Source organism: Helicoverpa zea, chromosome 16 (genome assembly GCF_022581195.2).
Source record: "Helicoverpa zea isolate HzStark_Cry1AcR chromosome 16, ilHelZeax1.1, whole genome shotgun sequence".
Lineage (NCBI taxonomy): Eukaryota > Metazoa > Arthropoda > Insecta > Lepidoptera > Noctuidae > Helicoverpa > Helicoverpa zea.
Window position 1 is genome coordinate 284268 of NC_061467.1, and position 24567 is coordinate 308834.

Consider the following 24567-nt stretch of genomic DNA (forward strand, 5'->3'; position numbering starts at 1 on the left):
GAGACTGAGTGTACAAAAATTAAAGACATTGAAAAAGGGTAGGTGTTTATCAATGTTCAATGTTCAACCATAATATTAGAAATTATATTCATACACAATACTGTTTGTATTGTACTGTAATAAGGATAACTTCACCGGTTTCTTCTATCAACGAAAATCGTTAGATGTTTTCACAACTGAAGGAAAAGTTCAACAGTGATAACATCAGAGATAAATAATTCCCTCACCTCGTATCAAAACTTGCTCGATCTTGAGTTCGTAAATATTTTATTTGCTCAAAGAAACTTAGTGGGGCTTTATTTTGATACGCAAGTAACCCGCATTTCATTGGGAAAAGGAGGCGGAAGTAATATTTTCTGTAAGAAGCTTTTTTGATTCGTACTGCAAATTAAATTACTCTAGCTGCAGTACCTACTTTGCAAAATTTGAGTCGGCTTGGGCTCATAAATCAGTATGAAGATGAATGGTAGTACGTAGTACGTACATTACAAAGATCAGGCGGTATCAGACATAATTAAGATTTAGTAAAAAAATAAAAATGCCAGCCATCGGGTCATCTGTCGGTCAACTGTTTAGTCTGCAGTGTACATAATAGATTTATTAGGAGGCTTCATTTGCATAACGCTTATACATCAGAGTAATATATGCGCTATTTTTGCTCACGGTGCGGGAACTATAGTTCCCTTGTAACGCAGGCAACACCGCAGTCAAAACCTAGTGTCCCCTAAATTCATTGCAGGTACGACTACATATGTTCGTAGTTTACATAGCATATATACCTGTGTATGACGAACATGCATTCGCACAAACAGAGCTGGTAAACTGTGTTATGCAATTTCAACCTTCATACTGATAATTGAATTGAGACCTGATATTTTCGATCGTCGGTTGTTTTTCTGAGTATTTCTAGCCAACGAGCTTTGTTTGTTCTAAGCCTTGGTTCATGAAATGTGTTGTTACGTTTTACAAATGTTAATTCTTATTTACGCTTGTTTTTTGTAGAAAGGTTAGAGAGCAAAGGTGTTTTGATTTTCACTAGAAATTGTAAAACATTTCTTCATCACTTGACATTGGAGAAAGTCGTCTTTTGCGTTTCCCGTTTTATTAATAAGCCCAATACCTACATACTCGCTTCAAAACTTAGGGCGTCAAGTTAATCATAAATAAAGGCTTTGGCTTACAATCCTCGTAATAGAAATCGGAAGGAAATATTGCTTCCATATACAACAAGGTAGGTCATACAAACAAGGCGAAAATATACTTAAAGCAGAGCGAATGTGAGCTTTATTGCACATAAAATAAAATCCAAAATGAGGTAGCTGACACGCCAAACTTTATACATTCAACTGAATATGATCGTCTAAATATGCAGATACGTTGGAAATTGCGCGACATAAACGAATTGTGTTCGATTTTTAACTTAGATTTTGTAACGTACTGGAGAAGCTATAGCTTCGCCTCCTTCACTGTTAAATAAACGATATCACCATTTATATTAATGTGATCAAAAATCTTTTTAAGCGCTTTTACAGGTCGCGGTCGAACAGTATGAAACTAATTTAACCATTATACAAGGATCTTAGGGTCATGACAATTGGCAGCTGTATGTAGTTCTGATCACAAGACAATAATATAGTACAGTCAAACTGATCTGATGGTTTTGCCGGAAGATATGAACTGGAACTTTTTCATGTTTACGTGCATTTGTAAAAGCCTGTTTTTCTATTGTTTTTTTTTTTTTTTTTTTTTTTTAAGAATAATAGATTAATTTATTAGTATAGATAGACTATAGAGATATGGGCTCCTCGTCCATTCGGTTAAATGCTCTAAGATTTTTATACACACGTGAAGGTATGTTAGTAGTATTGTTTGTAGTGTACATATTTATATAGTTATATATATACATATATATTATTATTAATTTATTTGTGTATTGTAATATATGTAGGTATATGTTTCACACTAGTTTTTCAGATTTGTTTGCACCTACCAACGCTTTCTCTCCGCCACCCAAAGGTAGACTGGTAGAGAACGCCTAAGGCGTTAAGTCCGCCATTGTACTATGTGTGCAAGAAGTATTTTAAATAAATAAATAAATAAATAAACCGAGCCATGTTTGCGGTTGTATCGGAATAATAACCTCATGTTTAGGTTAGGTTAAGCAAATGATACAAATTGCATACTATTGTGTGAACTGTATGGAGCTTGCATACGTAATTCTGTCCTTAAATTGCTTGTTTTGTGTTGTTTATCTGTGGTTAATTGCGTTGTATTATACCTACGTTTGATAATATTGTAATCTATGCTATTAAATGAAGAGGAAACGTTTTCTGTGTTTGTATCCTGAAGGCTCCGAAACTACTAAACCAATTTAAAAAATTATTTCATTGCTGGAAAGCTACACGCTTATGAGTAACATGGACTATTTTATCCTGGTACGAGAATAAGTTTCCTCAGGACGCGGGTGAAATCGCGGGACCACAGCTGTAATGAATATTATTCGACCTTACTTAGATAAAGGCAAATCTAGTACTGTTCAGGGTACTTGTACAGGTCATCATCCACATCCACCGAGCCTTTTTCCCAATCATGTTGGGGTCGGCTTCCAGTCTAACCGGATTCAGCTGGGTACCAGTGCTTTACAAGAAGCGACTGCCTATCTGACCTCCTCAACCCAGTTACCCGGGCAACCCGATACCCCTTGGTTAGACTGGTGTCAAACTTACTGGCTTCTGACTACCCGTAACGACTGCCAAGGATGTTTTTCATTTCAGGTATTTCATAATAATACACGAGCGATAATGATGAGGTCGGAACTAAGATAGTATCACAACAAAGGACTTCACGTCTGTCCATCTCTGACTTTGTTTGAATGTAAGTCAACCCAAATGCCCATTTGAGTTGACTTGGACAGCCCGACACACTGTCAAAGTACATTGCATTTACCGTCATACGAAACTGACCAACTATAGGCCCTTAAATATATTGGATTTCTAGTCAAAGGCTTTGAACTGGTTGCAAATTAATGAAGCCTTATAGCTAGAAATTGTAGCCTACCCTGCGTAGTTTGCTCACGACACATCCGGGAAAGAAGATGGATCAAAATTGCCCCACGTCCTATAACAATGTGACGTATCTCAAAAAAAAGATAAAAATGTTTAAAAAAATATGACATACTCTCTAATTCATTTTTTTTACACCTTCATACGAAAAAAATGCTTTAAAAATTGTTCAGGCGCTGTTATGAAAACATCGTTCATAGGACTATTTATGGACTATTTTATTAAAATATTTTTTTGTTTGATAGGGTATACCTCACAGGTGGTCCCATAATCATCAGGTCAGGATCTGATGATGGAAACCCTGAGAAATCCAGGGCAACTTTTGAAAGTTGTAGGCATGCGCAGGATAAAAACTTGACTATAAGGTGTTTGTCTTACAACAATATGCAACAGTGAAAGTTTGGAGCTGACCTGATGATGGAGACGAAAGAAGGTCGAGGGAACTCGACAACCGAATATGTAAACTACCTCGTGTTTGGGCTCATATTATTTGTATTGAATAGACCTTTGCAACAGTGAAGGTTTGAAGCTGACTTGATGATGGAGACCAGAGAAGGGCGAGGGAACTCGACAACTGAATATGTGAACTGCCTCGTGTTTGGGCTTATATTATTCGTATTGATAAGAACTTTCCATTTATGCGGATAGTGACAACTGTGCTTGTCACTGAAAAGCCAAAAATAAAAATAAAAACTTTTTACAATAAAAAAACTTCCAAAAACACTGAAAAGCAAAAAAAAAATAGTCTTAGGAGCATCGGCCTAGAAGTCGGTGGGGAAATAAACTTAGGTACATCCTTTAGACACCGACTTCTGAGGTAGTTTAAATATTTTCTTGTCGAGTTCCCTCGCCCTTCTCTGGTCTCCATCATCAAGTCAGCTTCAAACCTTCACTGTTGCAAAGGTCTATTCAATACAAATAATATGAGCCCAAACACGAGGTAGTTTACATATTCGGTTGTCGAGTTCCCTCGACCTTCTTTCGTCTCCATCATCAGGTCAGCTCCAAACCTTTACTGTTGCATATTGTTGTAAGACATACACCTTATAGTCAAGTTTTTTCCTGCGCATGCCTACAACTTTCAAAAGTTGCCCTGGATTTCTCAGGGTTTCCATCATGAGATCCTGGCCTGATGATTATGGGACCACCTGTGAGGTATACCCTATCAAACAAAAAAATATTTTAATAAAATAGTCCATAAATAGTCCTATGAACGATGTTTTCATAACAGCGCCTGAACAATTTTTAAAGCATTTTTTTCGTATGAAGGTGTAAAAAAAATGAATTAGAGAGTATGCCATATTTTTTTAAACATTTTCATCTTTTTTTTGAGATACGTCACATTGTTATAGGACGTGGGGCAATTTTGTATGGATTGTGATCCGTCTTCTTTTAGTGTATTCGACCGATACCCTCAGGAATTTGGGACCACTTCCCGTTGAAACGGTTACGGTTGCAACCGGGGATTTGTAGGGTCCAATTGAAGCTACATTTTTTAGAAAGCCGAGCAATGTTGTACGTGACTTTGGAGAATAAGGTTTTTGACGAATAAGTGGAACGGGCCGTCGATAGAGTTGTTACGCTAGGAACTGTTTTTTGCAATAGTGTAGGATATAGGATTATTTTTGATTAGTTTTTTTCTTATTTAGGAAGCCAAACTTGTTTTAAATAGGTTACTAGGTTTGTACGAATACGAAACAAATCGTTCATTAGAGCCAAATATAAAAAGTTAAAGTTTACAGAAACTTATAAAATCCTTCAGTTTCTAGCACGCAATTTTAACCAAGCAACCGCAGAATAAGACCCCTTACTACAAAAATAAATGACGAAGAAAACGTGCGTCCAATAACAATAAAAACGTACAAAACATACATACAAAGCAACATATCTCACAATAAACATGGAAATTGTTAACATACATACAGTAATGGTTTCCGATAGGAATGAGAATGAGTTCCGATGTAAATCAGCCGAGAATGCAAATGCGAACAAACACGACTAGAGCCGAAGGTTGACGGAAACAGCCGAAGTTATGTAAAATCGGGAAGTTCTTTCAAGAGCTGGAAAGTGTAGCATAAGTTATGAATGTGTAAGTCGATTTTATTTTGTGAGAATGCTTACTTTAAGTATGTTTTACATAGACAGTTTAAATTTTTTGAGCATTAAGACAGGCAAGAATAAACAGGAATTATATCCACCATTTTAAAACTCAATTTCATAAAAATACAATCATCCGTAATTTGGGAATTGAGAAGTCGGTTAAAATTGTACAAAACAGTCCGCCACGGTTGGTATACTATAGCGACCCACAAAATCAATGATAAATAATGTCGGACAGCCCACAGAAACTTTATCAATTGATAGAGGATATATATTGTTGTTTAGACAAGAAAAGGTTGAACATCCATGCCGTTGAGAACACCATTAAAGTTTCAAGGGTGTTACACTTCTCTCTACAAACCTCGGCAGACAAAGCGGTTACCTCCGAGGCTTTCTGGGTAATAGAGTCTTTTCACAGCCCTTCTAAGTGTGAATAGTAAGGTTCTTAACCGACATCTAAAGAAGGATGATTCATGTTTTGTTAGTACTAGCAGGATGGCCATGGCTTGCTTATTGAGTTATCTTTATAAATGCGTATTTGGATAACGAATTTCAGAACTGAAATGGATGTTTTTTTGTTTTCGATGTCACTAGTCTCTTATGTCATTGAACATCTTTGGCAGTAGTTACGGGTAGTCAGAAGCCAGTAAGTCTGACAATCAGTCTAACCTAGGGGTATTGAGTTGCCCGGGTAACTGACTTGATGAGGTCAGATAGGCAGTCGCTCCGATCCGGTTAGACTGGAAGCCAACACCAACATAGTTGGGAAAAGGCTAGGCAGATGATTACATAAGTAAGAGTATCATATAAACAGAACTGGTACTGTTGCAATCCATAATCAGATTTTAAGCTTATAATAACGGGTACCTTTTTCAATGCAATTATTACTACCAAAAGTTTTCAACGAAAATCATGTAGGTTCACAGAATCAATATTAAACCCAAGCCAAAGTTAATAGAATTACCGATAACTTGCCAGTTCCAATATAAATAAAATATAAGGGTGGGTTTTCGATACCCTTATCCTTATTACCAGATGTCTTTGCAATTTTTTCCTCGGATTTTCGACAAAATATTTCAAGGTTTTTGTTAAGTAGGAATAAGGTCACTTTTTGTATGTAAAGGAAATAGAATGAAGTTATCCTATGCAGATTAGAATTTGGTTTTAAGTGCCCAATTGAAAATACTTTTAGAGAAAAAAATCTTTTATATTTCACTGCGAATATCAAATGATTATGTTTGTGTAATCGATTAAAACTATCTGATGGCTGATGCAGTACTTTTGCTCAACGAGAGATTGGCTCAGCAAAACAAAATGAACAGGAAAAATATGGGAAACGAGATAGTTATAAAAAGGGATTGAGGAAATGAGATCATCAAACAAATATCAGTTTATTTTGCGCAGCTCATTGTTAGTAATAATATTTGGAGTTTACCTAAATGTCAGATTGTATTTCTGCTACCTCTCTATTTTTATTTGTTGTTGTTTTTATTTCCCAGGTGTGGCTAACTAATCTAGGAGAAGGTAAATTCCTAGCTTTAAGCACTAATTTCGGTTAAAAACATGACTCATAGTTTGCGTGAAATAGCCACCTAATAACACAAACGCAGACGAGACACGAGACACGCTAATATACCATGCCTTCAAAATACGTAAAACTTTGTTAGAAAAAATTTTAGAGAGCATAAATTATTTTACCCCTATAAAAAGGAGTACCTTTAAAATATTTATAAGTCTGCAAAAGTGTCGGGAGCTCTTAAAACTGTTATAAAATGTGCCAGACATCCCTGCGATAGAGCAAAATTATGTAGAAGTGCCGCACGGAGATATCTGTAGAGTGTAAGAGTTTGGTTAGACTAATAGCGAGAATGGTAATAAGCGATAGTGTAATTCTAATGGAATGGTAAAAATCATATACCTTCGTGCTGCTACCAAAACGTCATATTTAACTTTAACAATTGTAATTTTTATATTTACGAATTTTCCGCTAGGTTTTTCCAAGGTACATGATTCGATTCTTACTTGCTGTTCTATTACTTCATACACCACGATAAAGAAACGAAAATTGCCAAGTAGACTTCCTCATGACATAGGTATCTAACACAAAAAGAAAACATCTTTTACTAGTAATTCTAGATATTACAAGGTTTTATTGCCCATGTTTTATTCGACCGAATTACCACGTATTATTTGAAAACCAACACTTTAATTCCCCGCTGTGCTTGTGACCACAGCTTTACACCACGCTTGCTAGATTTTACAAATGTAACAAAAGACTTCACTGAACTTGTAGTTATTTTAATCCTTTGTAGTGTAGTTGAAATGAATGAGACAGATTCTTCATTGGAGATTAATTGGTGCAACTGTGGGATTAACCTCGGAAATTACATCTTTTCTTCAGTGTTTTTATTTGAGGAGTGATTTAGTTTAAGTGTTAAAATAACTGAGTTTCTTGTAAGATTTGTTTTTCTTTAAAGCGTTGTCAAACTAGTACATATCATATGGTTTTTCAGAGGATAAGTGCGTTTACGCGCAACAATTTGTCGCCGTGTGTTGCCCGAACTGATCGTATTCCGCTACTGGTAAAAAAATCAGGTGTTTGTCTAAAAGATGCTTTGAAATTATTTGATTAACCAAACACAACCTAAATTTAAATTTTGTTCTAGCAAAATTATTGGTAACTAGCTTCCGCCCGCGGCTTCGCCCGCGTAGAGTTCGGTTATATCGCGTTTCCAATAGAATTCTTTTAAAGTCCGGGATAAAAACTATCAGTTCAGTGGTTTAGACGTGAAAGCGTAACAGACAGAGTTACTTTCGCATTTATAATATTAGTAGGGATTTTTACAGCAATTGTTCAGGCACAGGATGATAAGTCTAAAATATAATATCCAAAGTGGCCTCTTGACCTAAATCTATTCAAATATAAAGTAGAGTAAATTCTAAAATAAGATCCTCATACACAATAGAGGTTTACCTCAAGATACCTAAGATATCGTAAACTAGACTTAGAAAAAAAGCCGTAACGACGTAACGTACCATAAGTAGACAAACTAGCTACGTGACTTGACTAGAAACTACCTTATACCAGAGTTATCTTCGTCTAGCTCACCTTTATCAAAATGTAGGTTGTATGCTAGGGGTACATTTTTTTTGAGAGTGTATTAATTAAAAAGAAAAATAAAATTTATTATTATAAACCGCCTCTGTGACCAGAGGACTAGTTTTTTTATTTTTTTATTTAAAGAAATTTTAACAAAATGTTATAACAGTTTCATGACCAGAGAGCTACATAGTTGCTATACATAGGTATTTTTTTTGTTATTGGTATTAAATTAATGTGATATTGCAAACTCTAAAACAATGCTAAAATAAAAATATTAGGTATGCTTAAGAATAATTTTTGACCCATAATCTAATTTCTGTAGAATAACCGCGAGGCCACCAAAATTCAATTGAAATAATTTCATCGCGTAACCCTCTGAAACCCGGCCTTACCATGTAATCCGCAATTTAAATAATCCGCGGCCATTTTAAATAAAATCACCTCAACACCCTGTTTTAAGGAATAGCTGTAACAAAAGCGAAGCAAAAGCTAACAGTTTGTAGATTTATTTTATTTTAACTTCACATGTACCTAATGTGAAGACATTAGGTGTACATATAAATCAGCAGTCGCAGTGTAGCAGTCGAATATATCATACATATAAAAATTCATACCGAGAAACGAAAATTCCAACGTGAAACATATTGTGCTTTCTGCACTATGTTATCTTTCCATCCTTTACTATTATGGCTGCAGGGAGCACCTGTTCACTGAGCACTGTTCAACGAACAGTGTATTTAAATAGATGAGAAATCTTATCGTTACAAAATTAATGCAGAAATACTGTACCTCTACCTGTAACGCATTAAAATTTGAACCGATATTGTAGCCAACCTCAAAACATCACCGTCTCGCTATCGACTCGCTTTGCTTTCAGCCCAACCTTTAAAACAGGCGCCAGTTTTAAATTTAAATTTCATTCTTACTTCCAACATCACACCTGTGGTACAACGGTTACCGTAAAACGGAATTACGTGGATAAAACTTGCTAGAACTGGCATTTTATTTCGATACCACAGAGGAAGGAAAGATAGCGGAGATGCCATAAGGAAGGTTAGTGCCTTCCAGGTGCCTTCTTGTAGGTCAAGCAAGTTACTAAAACTAACGACACGTTCAAGTTCTTGTCAAATTAAAACCAATCTGTCAAAGATTGGTCATTATTGATTAGTCATTTGGTTTTCAAAGTACCTAATGGGCGGTTTCCACAGAAGGCGTGTAGGGCAGAGCTAGTAACGTTACCAAACACTTGCATTTTGTAGCGTTAGTTTCTTAGGAGATTTTACGTCATGACATCTCTGCTAGTTTTGTTCTCAGTGTTCGATACCAAGTTTTGTTCCCTCGTGTATATGGGACGGTATCTGTGGTCGTGTAGATGCTTCTAGTCCGATGGATATGCGATAAGCCCAGTAATGGATTTTGTTTTAAACTTATCTGATAGTAACAGGAAGGTCTTTTCTTGGGGGCTTTGGTGAAAACTTACTGTATTATCTAACGTGCAATCTCGTGGTTACTTTGTTGGTCTATTCTGAGCTCGTAATCCAAAGTGTTATTAGTTTGATTAAGCCAAGTTTTATTGGGATTACTCTTCCGCGTTTTGTCAGCAGTAATAACAATTCGGATAAGTGGTTTTCTTCTTTTGTATTGATTTAATTTCGTGTATTATCAGTTAGTCAGAAAGATGTAATTAATAAGTATAATTGTAATATTATTATAGTAAGACAAGTAAATACATAACGTAACAGGAAGCAATGAACTTTTCCCCAAAATTCCACTTGTGCCATTACTAACAACATCCCAAAACTGGATATAAAGTAGCCTTCCTCGATAAATGGGCTGACTAAACCTGAAATTATTTTTCAAATCAGTCCAGTAGTTTCTGAGACTACCATGTTCAAACAAAACTTCAGCTTTTGAAAGAGTCCTTACCTATAATATAAATAAATAACAGCATCCTTCGTAAACCAGCTGTGAATACCACTTAAAATAAGCCTAACTTCTAAATTGAAACACCTGAGTAAAGTTACCGAATATAAAGTACTTATTGAACCGCTAACTGTAACCAACAAGTATAAATTACGAGTTAGTAATTGACTTGTGTGAGTTCGTCACAGTTCGTCACGACTCACGTCATAATGTGACGAACTTGGAATTCGGTCGAGTTCGTAACTCGCGCCAACTTGTTTGAATTGGTTAATGTGTGGAATTTCGGAGATGTTCTCGTTTTGTTGGAGTTCAAAGTTTCCTTTCCTTGTTTGTAGTTTCGGGTTTTGAAGTTCGTCATTCTTTAAGTTTGTATTGTATTTTGGGATATTGTTAGAGTTAGTCGTAATGGTATGTGGTGTTGAATGGCGGGGTTGTGAACTATAGTTATGTTACTTGGATTATAACCTACCGTAAGATAGTCAATATTGTTACTTCGTACTCTAGCTATTATTAAGTTCTTGATGTTTTGTATGCCGAAATGATGATGCGCCATTGACGAGTCATACGAAGGTGTGTGTGTGTACATTCACTCATGCACATTGTCTTTTGATGACACTCCCGAGCTAACAAAGACATTGTACATTTACATTAAAGCACACGAATGGTTTGCTTTTTTTACTAAAAAAAAAAAATTTTTTTTTGCCTTTTTATCGTCCCACTGCTGGGCACAGGCCTCCCCTCACCTGAAGAAGGCTTGAGCGTTAATCGCCACGCTTGCTCAATGCGGGTTGGTGATTAACGTTTGTTATAGGTATTGTTTGATAAAACATTTATTAAATGTTTATTTCGTGTAAATAAATATGTACAAAATCAACTAGATAAATTACCTGTAAACCTACAAATCTCAAACAAACGAATTTCTGGGTCATTTCCACTTGATCGTGACCAATATATTTTCGAGACAAGGATCTTTCCCTTTCTATAATAATAATAATATATATGACCATCATTTGAATTCAGTTTGCATAAACCATTTTCTGAGTTATGTAACTGGGAGAAAAAATACTACGTGCCATCTACTTACCATTCACTGCTGATCCCAATGAAGAATGAGTCGCTCGACCTTCGGACTTCATACTCCAGTTTATATAAAACCTTTATATAGCTTTTATGTAGTTTTATATACAGAGAAAAAAGGGCTGTGATGAATGCGGCGTATTAATTACGTTTTTTTAGGTTGAAAATTAGTGTGGACGAGTTTTTTGGGAGTTTTATAAATTGGTGAAGTAAATTAAATGTTTAAAAAATTGCTGTTGAATATTGTGACTTTTTAGGTATCTTCTACTGTAAAACAAACAGGTGACATTTATTTAAGATCTTTTATTAGGTTTTTATATTGTAATTTGAAGAGGCGTGTCTATGTTTACTTACTTCTTGGAAAATTAGTACTACGAAAATAATAATAGTTATATTTTGCCTTCATATTTTCCGGCCTGCAAAAAAGGAAATCTCTGGTAACAATATGGTTATGTCTTACTAACATGACAATAATCCGCGTAACCTTTCCCCTTATATACACGAAAAATATGTTAGGATATTATTTAACACTCAACCCGCATTGAGCAAGCGTGGTGATTAATGCTCAATCCTTCTCCGTGTGAGAGGAGGCCGCAGCCCAGCAGTGGGACGATAAAAAGGCTGTAACAGGTAACAGGATTATTTAACACTAGCTGTTTCTCGCAGTTTCACATACCCTAGTCCCTATATTTTGCTCAGTACAAGAATCAAATCTGGAATGTAATTATCATATGTTGCTCTAACAAACCCTAAAGTAAAGGGCCTACTTATCCTAAACCATTGAGGCAAGAAGAGAACCTTTTTTTAACCACTCAGATTTAAAGCTGCCAAATTGAGATTGCTTAGCAAACCTATCGGCAAAAAATTCAATTCAAACAATAGCATACATGTATTTACTTTACGTCACTTCGTATCCAAGATGGCCGATATAAAAGGGAGTATGTGTGAACATATTGTGGACATAAAACCGTCCATGAAATAGCACTTATCTGGAGTACCAGCGTGTATTGTGCCGGTTTATATGGCAAGGTAAACTATTACTGTACTATTGTTTTCTATTGCGGAGTTCGGATGTTGGAAAGTGAAATTGATAAACGAATGAACGTTTGTATATTATATTTTTATAGTTGTCTTGTAAAGTATAAAATGTAGGCACTTTTTGACGCGATGATAGACTTTATCCTTGAGGATGTTTATCATCGAATTGATGACGGTTTTATGCATCTTGGGTTGAAACACGACGAACACATGACGATTGAAGGGATTCAATTTCTGACTTTATCAACGCAAAAAGCTATCAATCTTCATTGACGATAGCGTGCATGTGACGTATGGTGTACCATGGCTGTGGGCCTTTCATAGTGTATCTGCTAAATGTGCTAAATTATCAGAAGCAGTTACAATGAGAAACCCAGCCAGTGGAAAATTTAGACTAATAAAGTACTTTTAATAATCTCCAGTTAATTAGCAAACATCTTAAAAACTTTCTTAAGAGGAAAATTCCAAGTACAAAAAGTTTGTTTGTTAAAAAGTGCGTTAATTATAAACGTCTAGCTGTTGCCCATGGTACTCATTATAAACATGAAAGTCTGTCTATCTGTATGGCCCACTCTCACTATAAAACTAGGACACCAATTTTACTACCCATTACAAACATACCTATAGAAGATTACCTGCTTTATACTCAGTCTTTCGATTAGTATTCTGTAAACACAAACTGTTAAAATCTGCTCTTTGACGGTAACCGAGTTGGTTCAGTTGTACCCATCTGACAATAACCAGCTTGCTTATAAGCCATTACTGGCATTATTATACAGGGTGAACTTCAGATAAAATTTTATGTAAGTTCTAGAATGTTTAGCCAAGCTGGTTTTTTCTGGTGTTAGCTACAATCATGATGATTAATTACACAAAAAAAAAACATCTATAAACGTTAGGAAAAAAGATAAAATAGAAAAAACAATGTTGAAATGAAAATTACGGAAAAAAATAAAAATTATTCTAGCTCCTAAAGTACAAAAAATCGCTGAACATACATGGGGGTGATTCGGATACCCCATAGCCTAGAGCTTCTAAATTTTTCTTTTGGACGCCTATGGATGGGCCACTCTGTATACACAGATAGTCTAATCGTTGCAAGAAGTGATTTTCCCGAATATAAGTGAAATTGCGAGGATCATCAAATAGTTTGTATAAAACATATAATTTTTTAGGTAGGTGCTACATACCGTGTTCGCCGGTGGGGGACTGGTCGCCGGTGGGGGACTGGTTGCCATAGATTCCCAGACCCCCTCCACTCAGGCGAGGTCGGAGTGCCGCTGGGCCTTTTTAGTGGGTATACCGGGAACGTTTTTACCGGGGAGTCCCACATACCCCTCTCCCGTCCCCCGACGGGAAGGGGATGCGTAATAGCATTTTTAGCCCAGCGACAACAAAAAAAAAAAAAAAAGGTGCTACATACCGTACTATACAGTATACACCCACCTTAACATTTTACAACACCATCAAGTAAACTAATTATGCTTATGACTTGACAATTTACAACCGCCGAGTCATCAGACATCACTACATCTCTGTCACACGTTTAGTATAATTAGTAGGTGTAAGAGAGATAGAAGATAACGCTTGATGCTCTGTTGGGGAAATTAATAACACGAAGAAAAGGGAATTGCGAATTTTATGATAAACCTTGAATATGATTACCGTACCATTTCTTGTTGGTGGATCTGTTTTTAAACGTATTAAAATGTTTGATAGTAAACTTAACTAAATGATTAGGATTTCATAATACTTAACACAGTTTATTGAAGTATTTTTTTAATATAAAAAAGTTTATATTGTAAAAACTTTTTATTTACACATTTGGGGCTAGTAAGTCCTGTATCTGATGACATACTATGAGATATAACACTCTAAAAACTTGACTGGGACATTTTTCTTGTCTGGTTTCTAAGAGCATTTGCACAATATAATGAAAGTGTCCGTTATGTAAAAAGGTTTTATAAGAGCAAAGGCTGTATAGCATTGAAAGTGGTTAAACATTTAATGACGTTATAACATACATGATTTGGGCAAAATACTCATAGCTGGATTGATGGATAATGACTGCTCAGAAGACAAAATATGTAATAATACAGCCTGAAATATAAAAATAAATGCAGTTCAAATAACTAAACTACAAAACTTTAAAAACGAAATATGGCCAGGAAAATCCAACTGTAAAAAACATGAGATTCTTCAAAAATCTCTTTATGCATGAGTTCGGAAACTTGGAAAAGCAAGTTTTCTAAGTTAAGTCAGGCTACATTCGAGCTAAAAGAAAGTTCTGTACAAGTTTCTACCGGGAACCGTGGATGTATCAAATACAGGAAGCGAAGTGGAAGATCCTGTGCTTGTAACTGGGAGAAAATTCGTTCAGGGTGAAATTGGCGTGTCGAGCAGTTGAAAGTTATGGGAAGGCTTTTGAATAAAAAAGTCAGGGGTTTCCTTTTCTTATTACGGACCAACTTACTAGTAATGGTATAGTTATAGTGAGATCCACCCGTTAAGACAACATTAGAGGGAAAATCCTACTTTCTGATCTCTTGTTTGATACCAAAAAAAACGGAATTTTAGGGAGAGCTATTATGTGATATATGATGATAGACTAGGTACTAATGTGACCTTGGAGACAAAAGTGCCCTTTTTGAACACAAAATGAACTTTCGTCAACAAATGACCTTCTGTAATAAATCCCTACTTAAACAATTTTATGAAAATTTTCACCTGACACTAGTCTTTATAGCAAAAATATGTCCGTTACTTCAAAAACATCGATCGCTTCAATAGCTCTACAAACGAACAGACTTTCAAGGCGAAGTATTGTCCCAGGCGTCTTTCAGCGCCTGAATGTTCAGCTTCACGAATAATATGACGTCATTCTTCAGGATTTGGAAGACAAATCGTGGGCGTTCACGTGCTCTGTAATGGTACATACACGTATTGTATGATATAGGATCAGGCTTATTGTATTATTCTCGTGTGTAGTACCTACCTAAGGATATTTTCGTTATTTAAGATCTCTTCTCGAGAAATATGATTACAAGGAAGGTGCTTGAGGGTAAAATTTGGTGCTTCTATGTAGAAAAAAACAGTCGTTGTTTGCCTGTTTTTATATAAAACCAAAATAGTTTTTGTGAAAGTAAAAAACTGATACGAAATCTAAAGGTAATAAGTAAAGCATTCTTGTATGTAGAATCATACCAAATATTATACGTAATAATTTAAATCATTTGCATCTGCTTGTGAGTTTGTCTGCGTCGACTTCAAGTTTCGATGCTGAGGTAAAAAGTAACATTTTTTTACAACAATTTTAGTTTATTCCCTGAATAATTTATTAAATAAAAATAAAATATATTATTTACATCCACACATACAAGAGCTGTCTAAGTCTGCCGCTAGTTGGTCCATACGTGTAATCGGTAATCGTGAATCAAATTCAACACTTTAGGCGATCGGATACCTGATTATTGTAATCTATGCATTACCATTCATGCCTGTACTGATCTATGTAATACACGCAATATCATTCATCTCCATGCTGATTTATGGGCCTGATCATATTCACATTTATATTATTTGCATTACTCAATTTATAACAGGTGTCACAAAATGGTTTACAGCTAATACAATCGTAAATTAAACTATCAGCGGCCAAAAAGTTTGCAGTGCTCAATGGCTCTTATTCTCCATTACTGTAACACTACGTTTATACGACTGCCAGTGTGTATCATAATAATTTTACGATACATGTAGCGCGTTATACTCATGTTTTACGCTTTGGGACATCAAAACGCCATCTTATACCTCTTCTTATCTGTAAGTACGGCTATGAAGTTCGGGCAGGATGCTTAAGATGGTACCTAATAGGGTTTGATGTGCTTTTTAGGTTTTTTTCAGGTATTAAATGTATTGAAAATTAAAGTTTTGGATATGAATATGAAGTTGTGTTAAAATGAGCTGTAAAATTATCTATAATTGAGAGAGGGATAAACGAGACTCAATCGTGTTTGTATAAAATAATTTATATATCATCATTGTCTGGTATTTGTTGAATCGTCGTAAAAAGAATTAAACTTTTTGTTAACAAAGAAAATGTGGTACGCCAAGGCTTGCAAAATCAAGTCTAATTTCCATCACTGTTACCTCAACCAAAACGATCAACACAAACACTTACACATAGTATTAGTTAACCGCCAAACCAAACGTCAAAACGGGACGTCACAATCCCTTCACTTGACATGTGACATACATAAGCCGCAAGCGTTATTACCAGGACTGACCACAATAACAGACGAAGCCACGGCACAAACACTACCTAGCACTACACTAAGTATAGTACAGGTCACCTTAACCATAGAATAAAGAAGTACAGTTGTGAAGCTACCTACTCATTATCTCCCAGCCATCATCATCAGCCAGTAAGTCTGACGCCAGTCTAACCAAGGGGTATCGGGTTGCCCGGGTAACTGGGTTGATGAGGTCAGATAGGTCATTCCTAGTAAAACACTGGTACTCACCTGAATCCGGTTAGACTGTAAGCCGACCCTAACATAGATGGGAAAAGGCTCGGGAAATGATGATGAGTTGTGAACCTACTAACTTTAGTAAAAATATCACTCACACACGCTTGTGTATCGACGAGCTATTACCGGTTCTATCGGTGCTGTCAGTACTGAGTGTCGTGCATCGAGCATGTGTGTGTGAGTGACTTTGTTACCAACGTTAGTACGTAGCTTCACAACTGTTTACAAGAGATTGTATGTAAACTGTTGTATAGGTCACCTCAATCTTGTTAGATGGGTATTAAGTTGGGAAGCCTGTGGTTTTTGTCTAGTAATACCGCTGTCAAGTTTTCTAGATGGGTATTATATTAAGGCCTTTTTAAGCACTAGGCCTTTGAGCTATAGCTTTTTTGTGACAAAATTGATGATTTTTGTTAGTTTGAACTGAAATAGGTTTGCATATTTTACCTCGTAGTATAGATATCACTTTAAATCACCCTTTTTTATTTAAACATTAACAAATACATAATGATTTTCTTGGAAAAGGGTTAGAAAACACTTGCCAGAGACATTTATTTTAATATAAAAGAAAAAAGTAACAAAATATTGTTCCACTACCATGATAAAATTAGCAACCTCCTTCCATCCCCGTTCTATTTTTGAAAGAAGAAGAAAACAATATGAATGTACCAGTACCATGACAAAATTCGCAAAAAGTTACAACCGACCTCTTTCCATCCCCGTTCTATTTTTGAAAGTAGTGAACTGTCAGGCCCATATTTGGCAAGATGGCGCGTGTACCCAACGACGTCGAGAGGGAATAAATTTTTATGTGGCCTCTGTACGTAAAGATATAGGCTGTTTGTTGACTCTGAATGGACGAAAAGATTGTTGACACACGAGAAAAAACTTCAAATGAATGTTCGTACACATTGTTCTGGATGTTTTGGATGGAATTTACTGGCTGTTTTCTGGGTGGGTTTGAAGATTGATGTAAAGTTGGGTTTTAGGGAGGGTTGCATCATTTTACTATATCATACCGTCAAATTGCCGATATAACCCATTTTCCTGGTTGTAGCTCGTTTTGTGTTATTTGAGTAATTAGTTTGAAATCTTATTGAGATTTCTTATTTATCAAATACGCTACCAGATTTCTTTATCCGCTGTCTTAAAGTAAATACAAAACATGACTAAAACCGCAAGACACAGCTAGTCTTCAATAAAATTTAATAAGCTTACACGAAGCCCTACTAATTTACTTAATTACAGACATAATTTACGTGACAAAGCCGCCCGAATAATTGTTGGCAACTCGACTCTACTCATAAGGGCTCTACGTAGAGTCTCTACATAGAGGTCTCTACATAGAGATAAGGAGAGTCGGTGTTTGTTCAAAATCCGTGTTAAAACGCTTAAAATTAATTATATGCACGGCCTAATGTAAAGCGCTTTGGTTGTTTAATTTACAATGTTATTTGTTTTAATGTTTTAGGGTTATTTTGTGAATGCCCTGTTTTGTGGGAATATTTTTGGTGTCACGCTTTAACGCTTAACGTAAACCGAATCAAATGTAATCTCAACTTATAACAAAGAGGAAACATTTTATTTATTGTTTGTACTCTAAAGGCTCCGAAACTACTCAACAGATTTGAAAGTTTCTTTCACTGTTAGGAAGGTACACTCTTCCAGAGTAACATAGGCTATAATTTTAGCCCACTGAGGGCAATAGTAACCACGCGACATGGGTAAAATAGCAGGAAACCAGCATGTCCATATTATATAAAATTATAACACAGATTATTCAAAAAGGTCAAGAAACTTAAACAAAAGTTTGTAACTAAGTATCTCCTTAAAACTTTAGGATTGTGAAGACGTCTAACTCGAAGTTCTGAAGTTGGTCTGCAGCTGATTGTCATAACGATAAGGTTCTGACTGTAACGAGGCAGACAGTCTGATTGCTGTCGACACGATCCGTCGCGACGGAATCGATTATGTTTTTGACAGAATAATTGTCGCTAGTGAGTTTGTGAAGTTAAAGGGTTCAAGTTTTTCTTTTGTATGTTTTAATTATCTTAGTCTTTGTCTGCTAGATAAGATTCTTATCAATGGATGCCTTGATTAGGTTAAAGATAACATATTATTGAAAAAAAAAAAGTTTTGTCTTGTACCATAAATTGCAATTTTTTTTAACGAAATTGATGATAAAATATAAAGAAATAATGATTTCTTAAGAATACTTGCCATATCGAATAATCTCTTTTGTTTGCAACTTGTACCAGTCGTCTGCATAAAAATTGCTCCTCTAGACACTATACAGGAGCAATGTTAAGCCCAATTTCAATTTCTGAACAAATAATAACACTTTAAAGTACCTGTACATTTTGCGTCCCTAAAGTAACCTTTAATCAGAATAAATAGAGTAGTATGTTCTTAACTGTACACCATTAGATCAAAACAATAGGACAATAGGCGGACTTTTTCTTCCGTCGGCTTAAATTCAACTGTAGAAGAATTTAAACTAGTTCAAAAGTTAATTTTCTAAGGATATCCTACATCTCTAGAATCACTATACTACATACTACAAGAATAGCTATCAATATTACCATCTACCCACACAAATATCTCGGTTCATCCCACGCAGTTTTCCCGGTCATCGGTTCCATAGCTGAGGTATTTTTGTTAATAAACATACACACAATATGTACGCGAACATTATGTTTCTTGTTTATTAGGATAGTATCAACATATTGGTTCATATCACACGTGTTTCTACGAAAAGACAGAGGTGATTGTTCTGAATACGAGTAGAGGTGTATAGTGTATAGACAATAGAAAGATGTATCTGAGTTGCTTAGACTGATATAATGGTGATATGCATTATGTAACTAGCTAAACTACATAACATCGAAAACGCTTTTTGATTTAAAATATATGTTTAGAATATACAGATATCTGTAGTCCTAAAAGGATATAAAATAATAATTAACCAAATCACCTTTGTAGAAGCAAATAAATAAGTTCAATTAAGTACAGCCAATAAACCAAGGACAGTTCGATTGGTAACTGAGAAAATTGGCAAAAAACAGGCTTTTGCTAATAATGCAGGAAATTGCAAAATTTTCCAATCAAATTATATTTCCATTTTCCGTCAATTTCCGTCGTGAGGCGAGACAAGCGTCAATGTGATTTGAAAGATGTCTGTCTTCCAACTGGGAAGTCCTTTAGACTTTTATTGCTTTCCTAGTCTTGTACACTTGGATAGTTTGTTTGCTTAGGGATCTCAGCAATTATTGGATGGATTTGAAAAATATTTTCAGTGTTAGATAGCCCATTTATTGAAGAAAGCTATAGGCTACTTTTTACCTATTTGTGGGTAATGGTTTGTCCTGGGTCCTGGAGGCAGGTGATATATTCTTGTGGTCTCCATAAAATTATTCTTGTGGTCTACATAGCTAATCATATTAAACGGTAAGTAGGTCCACGTTTATGAAGGCAGTAGGACATTGTTTAAAAAGTTTTTAAGGGTTTTATTTGAAATAAATGAATCCAAAAGAAAAAAATCTGTAAAATCTAATTCTTTCTTTTCCACTAAATTCTGAAAATCTAGGGTCTAGATTCTAAACCATTGAATCCTTTTAATGTCATCGAATGCTCGTTAACCGTAATTTGAGAGTTCAAAAACAAATTGCTTTTAAAAAACCATTCGCTAAGTCCTAATTAATGTTCTCAGCTGTTGGAATCACTCCAAATAAAACAATCAATTTAGTGTCATATTCCCATTGTAATAAAGTTTGAATTACAATACTTTTAGTTTGACCCCACTCTTACATTGCAATCTCAACTTTGTGCTTTTTGTCATAAGGGTCAAATTTCGATAGCTTTGATTTAAAAGGAAATTACATAGAATTTTCAGTTATACGAAATTGGCCAGTTATCTGATGAGAAGAAATGTTAAATCGATTCACTTGGCGAGCGATTTTAATTGTCTTATGTATAGTGAATGGATGGTAATTAATTGGTCTTTCTATGTTTACAACAAGGTTATTATTTGTGAAATTAGTTGAGGTACTTGTGTATTTTGGAGAATTATGTAAGTACTGATATCAAAATTTTCATTCATTCATTTGTTTAAGAGAGATTTTGGATAAGATTGAAGTCTTCTTTTTGTCTTAATATTCCAATACATAGAAGCTAGATTATTTCTAAGTAGGTTATTTTTTTCTAAAAATTTAATATTATTTTCGTTTGCTAAGTAATCAGTCGATGATTTTATATAAGTAGCAGTAGATTACATAGCTACATTTGAAAAAGATATTGAAAAAACTTTATTAGTAGGTACTTTTTTATGTAGGCAATTAAGATAATTTTAGCTAAGATAAAAAGTTAACTAATTAATATTACCCTCTCTAATGGTGCGATAATGAATGGCCGTTACTATAAATCATAATTAAACGTTTTAGGAAAACCTCGTTTTTTATCAGAAGGGATAAAAAATTTTATATTATGGTTTTGTTATGATAGTTTATTAAAAAAGAAATGTATGGAAAAACACATCAGTTGTAATAGTTTCCAGAAAAGTGTGATTTTCAAAGTTTTTTGACAGTCATTCTATATTTATTTTACCATAAAATATTCAGATCCACAATACTTGATACTGAAATATTAACTTTAAGGTCCTATATAGGAGCAACGTTGAAAATTTGTATCTCGTAAACTCGTACGTGCTACGTGCTACGAGAGCTACGCCGTAGTGTCGTAGCCATAAACCGCAGTCGTTTCGTAAATGATATTGTAAAATTATATCTTTGTTGCTATAAAATAAAGTGTAATATCGATTGGCAATCAGTTTAATTGGAACGATAAGAACATTAATCATTTAACTACGTTATCTACTAACATAAAATACTAGCTTTTATCTGCGTTTTTGGCCACGAAACTACTTCGCGTAGACAGATAAAAAGTAACTTTTAGCATTTCTCAATATATAGCAACCTTCTACTAAAATATTTTTTCAAGGCGCATACGTTGTTCCGAAGATAGCTTATTAAAGCTACCAAACAAATAATTATTTTTAATTATGCTTTGAACCATTGCCAAAATATTTCTCAAATCCTATTTACTTTGTCACTCATATTTGACCTTAAAAATTACAACGAAGGTTATCTATCTAATTTCTTAACACACAATTTGTTCCCTAACTTTTAAATACCAAATACTCCAAGAAACTAAACCTCAAACAGCAAATCTAGTACATACAAGTATAACGATGCCGATGGGACGGTGTTGCCATATTTACGACTTTGCTCAACTACATAATATACAGCCCGTTAGTGTTGCTAGCCTTCGGCCTGTTGCTACTGGACTATTGATGTCTTACATGTCTTGGAAGATGGTTTTCAGTGTAAAATTAAATAATCTCTAGTATATTTATGGCAATATTTTATATGTTTGTGTTCATATTTTGCTGGGGTTTTTGGTTTTCCCAGCAAAAACACATATATAGTATTGAAGGGTGGGCGTTTTGAGGGCTGTATTTTGTAATGTTCGCCTACATTGTAAGGCAAAAGTGGTGATTTGCAGCCAAGTTCGAATACATGATTTCAAATTTGAGTTCACGCATTAATGGACTGATTTTTCAAAAAATCATTCGGTGCTAGATAGTTCATTTATTGAGGAAGGCTTATAAGGCTACATTTTATCCGGGTGCAGGAATTAGTTCCTCAGGACCCGGACGAAACAGTTAGTTTATAAATAATAGATAGATAGATATATTCTTTATTATGCACACCAATTAAAAAAACAACAAGAACAAACAAAAATTTTGAAGTCGGTGACACAATGGGCGGTCTTATCGCTAAAAGCGATCGAAATAATAAGCAATTTGCTATCTCTTTTAAAGGCGTTAGCTCATGCCTTCAATTTGTGGGTTTTGTAATTAATCTAGACCTTGATAGACAATCCATTAGGAGCCAGTAATTAATTAATAACAATCCCTTTGTATAGCTCGTTATTGTATCAGCAAATAGTATTGATTTTCACCTAAATTGATTATCTAAGAAGATAATAATTAAATGAGGTAACACGCGTGTTCTTATAGTGTTGGTTTGCTAAAATTCTGTAAAGTTCAAAATAACTCTGTTATGTTAATTTCGACTTTAGCTATTTAATATTTCAACTTCAAAAACAATTTATGTTTTTTTTTTAATTATTCCAATTAAAATATGATAACCATTACTTTCATCAAAATAATAAAACATGTTTTAATGCATCTAACAGTACTCGGTAGCTAAGAATAAAAACAGGCTATAATTTTTATTTTAGCTGTTATGGAATAAAAAAAACCTAAATATTTCAAATTCATATAAAAAACCAAACATTTTTTACGGACAATCGTAAAATGAAACAAGTATACTTACAAAATATTCAAATACTTAATCCAAATATACAGATAATTTAAGTCCTATTTTCTTATCTATGTTCCTAAGAGTACACGTCAAGTCACGTATGATGAGTCTCACAAAAATGCTAGTTAGGTACGAGTACTAGGCTACCTGTTTTATCAGACGATTTCAATATAAATATATTGTAAATTTATTCGTCAGATAGCAGAGGCAGCTAAGTTTCAGGCTGTCGATAAACACTATAAGATACACTCGTTCTAGATTCTTGATAAAGCAAGGCTTTTGTGGTTGCTTAACTTGAATACAATTTTTGTTTAGCTGTGTTGAAGGTAAACTGCTGAACATGCATACATAGAATGAATTTTATTTATACGAATACTAGCTTCCGCCCGCAGCTTCACCCACATGGTGTGTTGATAAAGTGTATCCATGTGTGTTCGTTCTAGTACTGCCAATAATATGTGTACAAAGTTTCATCTTGATATGTTAAGCAATTTTAGCGTGAAACGGACTTTCGCATTTATAATATTAATAGGATAATAAAGAGGATTATTTTTTTGCTTTATTGTTTTTATGCTAAAGGCTTCGAAACTAGCGAACCAATTTGAAAGCTACACTATTTAAATTTTTTGAAAGTAATATAAGCTATATTTTAGCCCTGTATGGGCAGTAGTTCGCTCGAAATGCGGGCAAAACTGCGGGAAAACGGCTATTACAAATATATTGTAAATTTATTCGTAAGATAACACCGGCAGCTTAGTCTCAGGCTGTCGATAAGCACTTATCGTCTTGACGTCAATACGCTATAAGATGCTTGTTCCAGATTATAGATAAAGCAAGCCTTTTGTGGTCGGTTCACTTTGATGGGTATAGGTTTTTGTTTAGCTGTATGTAGAAGGTGAAATGCTGAATACTGTTTGACTTGAAACGTAGCAAAAATGTTATTTCAATGTACTTATACGTTTTAACATACAGTGAATTGTAGTCAATATTTTTTAGGAATTTTGTCGGTAATAAGTTAAGGGTCGTTAATCTCGTTTCAATGTTAAAACCTACGTGTATGTATAAACACCTATTATATGTAGGTATATAGATAGAACCTATGAAATTTTGTTGCTCTTTGAGATAATATGTTTCGTATGTAAAATGTAAAGTGCTCCAGATAATTTAAAAAAGCTTTTACAGAATTGGCAACAAAATGTTGCTAAGTGGTGTATTTTGAAAGCGTATGGCAATTTATATTATTAGATGCAAAGTTCTTTGATGTAAGTTGATAGATACAGCAATCAATTTAAGTTAATATTCATCAAATAACTTGTGATTATTGCCAACAATAAATTGCTTGAAAGTATATGAAT

At 34.7% G+C, this 24567-nt stretch overlaps 1 protein-coding gene across 1 annotated transcript in view; it reads left to right on the top strand.

The window, feature by feature from the left end:
* The window catches only part of LOC124637644 (calmodulin-A-like), a 176030-nt gene that overhangs the window by 15583 nt on the left and 135880 nt on the right, over nucleotides 1–24567 (top strand). The gene's annotated exons all lie outside the window — the stretch shown is intronic.